We start from the raw sequence: 9,593 nt of genomic DNA, 5'->3' as shown, positions 1-9,593 counted from the left end.
TTAATAAAAGGCATAGGGAAATGGTCCTTGCATGTGGCAATGTTGAGCTTGCGATAGTCCATGCAAACTCTCCATCCGGGGACAGTTCTTGTTGGGATCAGCTCATTCTTTGCATTTAGAACCACTGTGATGCCGCCCTTCTTAGGAACACATTGGACTGGGCTCACCCATTTACTATCAGCAATTGGGTAAACCACTCTCGCATCTAACCATTTGATGATCTCTTTCGTGACGACCTCTTATATATTTTCGTTCAGTCTCCTCTGATGCTATATACTCGGCTTGCTTTCCTCTTCCAGCTGGATTTTATGTTCAAAGATCCCAGATGGAATACCCCGAATGTCTGCTATGGTCTAACCAATAGCACACCTATATTCCCGTAATACTTCCAGCAGCTGCATAATCTGTTCCTCAGTTAGTAGGGCTGAAACAATCACTGGCAAAGTATTATTTGGACCACGGAACTTATATTTCAGATGTGATGGGAGCTGCTTAAGATCCAACTTAGGTGGCTCAATGATCGAAGGCTTTGCTAGAGGAGTTTTTCTATTTTCTAGATCAAGATTTAGCTTCTTTGGGTGGTAAGAATATGAACCCAACCCAACAAGTGAATTAACTGTCTCCACATAACCTTCCATGTCCTCAGCATTTAAGTTCACAAGAATACCAGCTAGAGCTTCACCCAAACTTTCTTCTTCCATCTTGAACTTCACCGCTTCATCAACAACATCAACTGAATCAATTACCGAAATGCTCTCGTATGCACTTGGTAACTTTATCCCCTTGCTAGCCTGAAAAGTAACTTCTTCATTGTAGATTCAGAACTTGATTTCATTTTTCTTCGAATCCATAAGAGATCTCCCTGTAGCAAGGAAGGGTCTTCCCAGAATAATAGGAATGTCCCGATCAACAACACAGTCAAGAATCACAAAATCAACGGGCAACATTCACCAACCCGCACAAGTACAGCATCAACCACCCCAACAGGTTTTTTGATAGACCTATCAGCCATTTGTAACCTCACAGTAGTCGGCTTTGGCATCCCCAAACCTGATTGTTTGTATATAGCAAGTGGAATCAGATTAATACTTTCCCCATGATCACACAAAGCTCGAGCAAAATCATGGTGCTCAACAGAACAAGGAATGATGAACGCCCCAGGATCTTCCTTCTTCTGAACAGTAGTAGTTGAGATGATGGAACCCACAGTGTGAGTCAAACTCACGGTTTCATGTTGAACCGTTTTATTCTTGGTCAGCAGGTCCTTCAAATATTTAGCAAAATCAGGCATCTCCTTGACAACTTCCAAGAAGGGAAAATTTAGAGATAACTGCTTCAACTGATCATAAAACTTCTCGAACTTAGCATCTTCTTTCTTCTTTCCCAACCTTTGAGGAAAGGGAGGTTCAGACTGGAAAAGTTGAATCAAAGGGCAGAGAGCCTCTTTTACAGTCTGCTTGCTTGTGTTATCAACTTCCTTCACAATCTCTGGAATATCAGTAACCTTCTTGTAAATAGGATTCTCATCAACAATAATGGGTGCTTCAAACCGCACCTCTTCCTCTTCTTCTATGGGCTCAAGATCAACCACCTTCTTATCAGTCCCTTGGAGTATTTTACCACTCCTAGTAGTGATGGCAAACATACGGTCTACACCGCCTCCCCCATTCTTCGGATTCGGAATAGTGTCACTCTGAAGTCCTCCCTTTTTAGGAGGGTGCTGCTCTCTGAATATTTCCCTCATCTGTGACTCAAGCTTCTAAATAGCCGCTGTATGGGAACCCACTGTCTCTGTCAGCCCAGATAAAGTCCTCTCAGACTTAGATTGATTTGCCAGAATCTTCTCAAGCATTGCTTCAACCTTCGAACTACCTTGCTCTGTTGACTGCCCTTTCGGTAGTATATAAGGATTGGAACTCTTGTTCCCAAAATTGTTATTGTTGTTGTAGCTACCTTGGTTCGCACCACCATAATTATTGTTGTAGTTCCCTGAGTTGTTATAAGCACTTTGACCTTGTTGGGGTCTCCATTGATTTTGATTCTGGTAACCACTTTGGTAGTTTTGTCTTTGATAACTCCCTTGAGAGTTATTCACATAGTTCGCATCTTCAACCTGCATAGAGGGCCCATCATGAAACGAACCATCTTGGGTATGGTACATCCCTTTTGGCATAACTGTGTCATCCTCACAAATATTTACCTTCTTAATCTGGGTTTCATCGAACTTCTTTGTTAGCAAGGAAATATTTGTGGCAAGTTCTGCCAATGTTTGCCGAGTATCTTGATTCTCCTTTACCATATTTTGGATCATAGCACTACCATACGGTGCAACATCAGCATTGTTTGAGTGCAAAGCCTAATTGTGAGTAGTCAGCTTGTTAAGTATGTTGGTCACTCGTCGATAAAATTTGTTCATGAAACAACCACCAGCTGCATTATTAGCAACTGACTGCGTCGCTGGATCTAGCCCTCGGTAGAACTTCTCCATTATATGTGCTCCAAAAAATCATGATTCAGACTCTTCTGCAAATGCTCCTTGAATCTCTCCCAGGCTTCATATAGTTGTTCCCCCAGTCGCTGCTTAAATTCATAGATCTTGTCCAGAATTTCAGCCTTTCTGCTAGGAGGGTACCATTTCGTGAGACAAGCAGTCACCATCTCTGCCCATGTAGTAATCGAATTCCGGGGCAGTTTCTCAAACCATGTTCTTGCATCTCCAGCAAAGGAATATTTGAATAACCTCAGCGGATAGCATCTTGTGAAACGTTATTTTGGATGTGATTAGCACACACATCCACAAAATTCTGCAAATGACGTTGAGGGTTATTCTCGGTAGAGTTCTGAAAGTATTCCTCAAGCTTCAACAACTGGTATAGAGAGGAGTCAATTTTCACGCTAGCAGCTCTAACTCGAGGATGAACAATAGCTGATGCATAATCCTCCTCTGGAAAAAGATCAGCGAAAACACTCTCATCAAATAATTCATTCGACTGATTATTCAATCGATTCCCCTGGTTACAAGCACGTTGATTTTGCTGATTCTGATTCATGTTCACCTGTTTTACACAGAGTAGCAAACAAGGTGTGATGGAATAAGCAAAAGACTTCAATCAAAACAAACACTATTTAGTTATTTCAAAACCGTATTCCCAGGCAATGGCGCCAAAATTTGATACACTCTAATTACACCTATTAATGGTATAACGCGGACGTTATCAAATATAGTAACCCACCAAGGTTGGAGTCGAATCCCACAGGAATATAGTGTGAAAAGGTTGCTAAAGTCGTAGAATGCTAAATTTAGGTCTAATGTCTTAATCTAATGATTTTGGTAAAAGTTGATTTTTTTTTATGACTAATTGCTAACTAATTGTTTTGGGTGGTAATTTATGGTAAAAGAAACTAAAGTTGTATCCCCGTTAGATAGAGTGTATGATCATGGGTATTGATCTTGATATACTTCTAATGGATCATTATATGAATGCGCTTAATCTCTATATAAATCTCTACTATTTCCCAATAAATAAAGATTATCTATTTCTATGATTTTCCCAAATATAAGAAAGTAACTATGAAGAACGATTAATCATGCCAAGTAAATTCTTCTTATTTCTAAGTGAATTTATTAAACAAAGTTTAAAGCTTTGAGTCCTTATTATTTATTCTTACCAACCGTAATTATTTTCCCAAATAAATCAAGGTTTATGGCTTTAATCAATGTTTGCAACCATTAATTATGAATGAAGAATGAAGAATAAATAAACCCTAATAATCCATTATGTGTATATCAATCACAAACCCAATCACAAGACACCCACCAATTGGGTTCACAACCCTAGTAAGGGAATTTAGCTATTCATAGAGGAAGAAGAACAATAAGAAATAATGGAGATCATAATGCTTACAATTGATTTCTTGGAATTGAAGAGAAATTAATTGCAATTGTTTGTAATCCCTAAAAGTCTTTCAAAACTATGAATAATTAGTGCTAAGGGAAATAAAAGCTGAGTTCTGCTGTAATGTGCTTTACAAGAAACCTAGATAAGGTATTTATAAGAGTCTAAGTCGTACAAAATAAGATTGAAAAAATTGCCCCCGACGGACCAATGTAAGGATCGTACATTTTATACGGTCCATAGAATCAGTGAACAGTTCTCCGTAAAATCTTCTCCAGTTGTCAGATATACGATCCACTTTTACGAACCGTAAATATTATACGGTCCGTGTAACCTGTTCGTAAAATCCTTTTCTCTTTAAAACTTCTTTGGAACCAATCTACGGTGGGATTTACGGACCGTAAATAATATACGGTCCGTACTTCTGCTTGGACTTCCTCTTCAGGTCTGAGGCCTTACTGTTAAGCATCTACGATGGCTTTTACGGACCGTGAATATTTTACGGTTCGTATGTTCCCCCGTATAAATCAGGCTTCCATTATTTTTCTTTCTTTGAACATCATTTTTACTCCATTTCCACGACTTGCTCCCGAAATACGTTAAAAATCTGCAACATATCACAAACACATCAAAAAAAAAAAAGACTTGCTCAAAAACAAGTAAAACTTATAGCCAAACAACATCGAATGTGCCATAATTTCACGGTACATCACCTCCTCCTACTTCATTCTGGGATGGAGGTTGAGTTTCAGAATGTTGTTGTAATCTGATTTATTAGTCGCTTTTATACTATCCTATAAATAAAGTATTAAGCCAACCAAACCATAAATAAAGTATGCTTCAATGAAACAAATTAAGTTAATACTATCCTATAAACATGCTTATTTAAACAGACTAAGCTAACTTAATACATAAATATCTTAACTAAACAGATTTAAACAAGCTAAACCCAAATCATGCTTGACTACATAGGCTAAACTGCATAAACATGCTTTTACTAACAAACTAACTAACACATAAACACATGCATGCTTAACTGAGCTAAAATAACATCAACACACAAACACAGATAGCTTAAAACTAAAAGTGCAAAAAATGAAAAGGCGAGGGAATTACCTCTTTGATGCGCAGCCTAGTGTCGAGAATGAACTTGGAGATTCCTTTGCTCCTTAAATCCCAACTCAGCCAACACACAGAAGAAAAGAATTGAAATTTTATATTTAATCGAAAATTAAAGGTCTTAAGCATAAATTGCTAGAAACCCTAGGTATTCGATATTTGAATATGCAGAGTGATATTCGTTGTCCGGTCTTTTTATAAAATACAAATTGGGGGTTCTATTTATAGAACGCTGATTCCTCAAAACCCTAGTTTTCAACAATGTGGGAGTTTTGCAAATTTACCATTGCATATCTCAATGCCAACATCTATGGCTAGGAATCGAGTAAATCAACAAATTAAGGGTCGGATTTGACTCAAATCAAAGTCAATCTGTGGGGTTCTTCATGATCCAACAATAATCGAGTTTTCAAAATCAAACAAAACAAAACCCATTAAGGATTCACAGAGCTTTTGACCGTTGTTACGCAGAAAAGCAAGAACAAAATAGAGAGAGGGGAGGGATTATACCTCATTTGGTTGAGTTGTGGTAGAAAAAGGGTGAAGCATTAATTGCTTTGCCCGCACTATAAAAAGCAAAAACGTACTGAGATTTTTCCATAAACGTCGATGACAAGGAGAGAGAGAGAGGCGAGAAGACCATGGCGGCTTGGGTTTCCTGCAAAGGGAACCATTTCTCCTCTCTTAAGGGTCATTTGGTATGAATGAAAGGTATAAGGGTATTACCATCCCTTTAAACTGATATTGGGCTGGGTCTGGTCCGAATTGGGCTGGGCCTAGCCAATAAAAAATAAACGGGAAGGGGGCTTGGTTTGATATACATTATACACGATATACATGTGTGTATATGTATACACATCTGTATGTATGGGTATACATGTATACAGAGAGGGGCACACATGCAACATTTAACAAGTGGACAAAAAGTGAAACAATGTCCATCAATTAATTATTTCAATCATGACCATAGTATAACTAATTGGCCGAGTAAAGGCTTAAATTTGCAAAATTTACTTAAACCATGAAATAGATTATTGCAATTATGGTCATACTTAATTCAATCAACCAATTAAGAACTAATTATGCATCAATGACCTTATTGATTTTCAACCATGAACTTGGTCGTTTCAATTATGGCCACATTTAGTCTAATTAAAACAATTAAAGTTAATTTGCGACAATGGCCTTTATTTAATTTAAACCATGAATTTGATTATTTCAATTACGGTTAAAATTAAACCAATTAAACGATTAAGGGCTAATTTTGCAATAATGACCTTAATCGACTCAGACCACATAATTGGCTTTCAATTAAGGCCATAATTTACAACAACTGATCATTTCAATTGTAGCTACTATTAATCACATAATAAAAAAAATTATGAAATTAATCACAATTAAACACTCAATTAATTGAATATGCAAAGTTTAAAGATTGAGGGGGCAAAAATTATTAATTCATTTAATTAATCAAATTCCTTGAACTAAATAGAGTAAATTACTTACCAATCAATTTTGGATAACTTGAACAGTTAAAATAAATAATTGTTGTAAGTTGTTTTTCTCTTTTCTAGATTTAGCAAATATTATAATTGTTGTAATAATATGTAAAAGTGTGCAAATTAATTTCCAAATGATTTATACTATTATAGAAATTATTTTACCAAATGAAATGGTAAAATATTATCTAAGTAATTTTATAAAAATCATTTTGACTTCTAAAAATACATATTTCAGTCTGTTTAATATCTAAGGACTTTGTGTAATTAAAATAAATTATGGGAGGTTAAAGATTAGGTGTCAAAAACTGCCCATTTAGTGTTTGGGGATGGCAAGGCCATCCCTGAGCAACACAATTGACTAACCTTTATTTTTTACTGACCAAACTCATTTTACCTCTCATTTTTATGCAATTTTCAAACATATAGTCGGGCCCCGATTTTCTGGGTTTCCTACATATATTAGGTTTTATGAGAATTCAGGCCACTTGTAGTTTGACTCGATTATGACTCCTAGATACTGATTTATAGAAATCTGGAATTTGCAGGTTACAAAATTGAGAGGTTCGGTCTGATCAATCGGAGCGTGACTGACTCTCTGTATTGAATCCGCATATATATCCTTGTTCTTGGGAATAAATCTACTTGTAGTTCAACTCGATCATAGGAAAAGGATATCCCTTATGTGGGAACGCCTTTGTGTGTGTTCGACGGACTGCAGAATACTAAAAGAAAAAAACAAACAAAGCATATATGGAAACAAGCATTTTTGTGTGGCTGAGTGGGGGAAAGATATCTTCCAAGTCCTGGCCAGAGGGCTTGACTCTCATGGGCACCCTATCTCGACCGACTGCGTAAGAAAAAGTTTCACGTTTGCTTTACATCTGTTTGGATTTGTATTGATCAGCCTGCTTCGTCTGGCGACTATAAATCTGCTTCCCCCTATTGAGTTACGTTGGTTGGTTCAGATGACGAATATTGTGGCCATCCGGGCGGATTTACATCGTTTTAGTCTTTGGAGTGAATACTGCGGTCATCCGATCGGTTTACATTGCTTAATCTCTTGGAGTGAATATTGCGGTCACTTGACCGGATTTACATCGCTTTACCATCTTGATTATACCTGGTAGTTTGTATGAATGGCCCTCTCGGAAGTGTTTGTATGGATGACCCTCACGACAGATATTTATATAAATATCCCTTACGGCAGATAAGAAAAAGTGATGGCGCTCACGGTAACAGAAAAGAAAATATACAATAGCCCCCATGGAAAATAAGAAAAAGTGATGGCCCTCACGGCAACAGAAAAGGAAATATGCAATGGCCCTCACGATAAATAAGAAAAAGTGATGGCCCTCATGGCAACAAAAAAGGAAACATGCAATGGCCCTCACGGCAAATAAGAAAAGTGATGGCCCTCGCGGCAACAGAAAAGGAAATATGAAATGGCCCTCATGACAAATAAGAAAAGTGATGGCCCTCACGGCAACAGAAAAAGAAATATGCAAATGGTCCTCATGGCAAATAAGAAGATATGAATGGCCTTTACGGCAACAGAGAACAAATATGCAAATGACCCTTATGGCAAATAAGAAAATATGAATGGCCCTCACAGTAGCAGAAAAGGAAATATGCAAATGGCCCTCATGGCAAATAAGAAAATATGAATGGCCCTCACGGCAACAGAGAAGAAATATGCAAATAGTCCTCATAGAAAATAAAAAAATATGAAAAGCCCTCATGGCAATAGAGAAGAAATATGCAAATGGCCCTCATGGCAAATAAGAAAATATGAATGGCCCTTACAACAACAGAGAAGAAATATGCAAATAGCCCTCGTGGCAAATAAGAAAATATGAATGGCCCTCACGGAAACAGAAAAAGAAAAAGAAATATGCAAATGGCCCTCATGGAAAATAAGAAAATATGAATGACCCTTATGGAAAATAAGAAAATATGAATGGCCCTCACCGAAAATAAGAAAAGGTGATGCAGATTACAAATATGGCCCCTTCGGCTAAATCGTCTTTCTTTCGTCCTTTATGCCAATTGTGACCTCGTGGTCAGATATGCCGTGTTGTTTTACTACGACCCCTTCAGTCAGATATTTTTCCAATTATGGCATTTTGTACTTTGTGAGACCTCATGGCCAGATGTTCGCCCTTATGGCATTTTCGTTCTTTATAGACCTCGTGGCCGGATATTTGCCCTTATGGCATTCGAATCCTTTACAAACCTTGTGGCTAAATATTTGCCCTTGTGGAACTCAAATCCTTTTATGGCCCTCGTGGCTTGATACCTTGCCCTTGTGGCTTTCAAATCTTTTATAGCCCTCGTGGCCAGATATTTGCCCTTATGGCATTCAAATTCTTTATATCACTCATGGTCGGATATTTGCTCTTATGGCATTCAAATCCTTTATAGTCCTCGTGGCTAAGTATTTTCTGGAAACCTGGTCCAAGCGTGGTCCTGACTTCCTTAGCGCACCATTTCCTGCACATGAAACAAAGTTAGAAAAAAGGATTTCCCTCCCGACGTCCTGGAGACTTGCATCAGAAATGGGTTAATTTGCCTATTTAGAGTTGATTCGTGTTGCCGGCGATGTCCTATCTTTGTCTTACAGGACTCAAACCCCTTCGGCTCTGGTATTTGAAAAAATGAATTTATTTTCGTTATGTAGGAAATCGTTTTTTGTAAAAGTTAAACACACAGATGACTATTTGTAGGGAAATAAATGCATCGTTTTTGGAAAACTGTAATGTTATTTGTCATGACATGTGCTTATGAATGAGGGAGATCCCTTCTTTGGTGACTGAGGTTCTTCACTTCTTTGCATGAAATTTTTGAGAGCTTTCTCAAAAATTCTGGCCCAGTTTAAAACTTGATCAACAGACTCTCGTGCCGAATCTTCTAAGTCGTGTGAAATTTTGAGGTCCCCTCAAAACCTTTGGCCCAGTTTATAGTGTTAAACAAGTGAGAAATTTTGAGATCTTCTCAAAATTTCTGCCCTGGTTTGAAACGCTGGGTCGCTAATTTTTTAGTGGCTTGATGACACGAATTTTTGAGATCTTCTAAAAAG

At 37.6% G+C, this 9,593-nt stretch overlaps 1 non-coding gene across 1 annotated transcript; it reads left to right on the top strand.

Annotated features, from left to right (window-relative positions):
• The first annotated feature begins 2,503 nt into the window (after positions 1 to 2,503).
• On the top strand, positions 2,504 to 2,609 carry LOC132634502 (small nucleolar RNA R71). The gene has a single exon (XR_009580221.1). It is a non-coding gene; the product is annotated as a small nucleolar RNA R71 (small nucleolar RNA).
• Positions 2,610 to 9,593: the final 6,984 nt, after the last annotated feature.

The sequence above is a fragment of the Lycium barbarum genome, chromosome 3, assembly GCF_019175385.1.
Source record: "Lycium barbarum isolate Lr01 chromosome 3, ASM1917538v2, whole genome shotgun sequence".
In the NCBI taxonomy this organism is placed as follows: Eukaryota; Viridiplantae; Streptophyta; class Magnoliopsida; order Solanales; family Solanaceae; genus Lycium; species Lycium barbarum.
The sequence above is the reverse complement of the archived record's forward strand: the minus strand, read 5'-3'. Positions and strand labels throughout refer to the sequence as shown.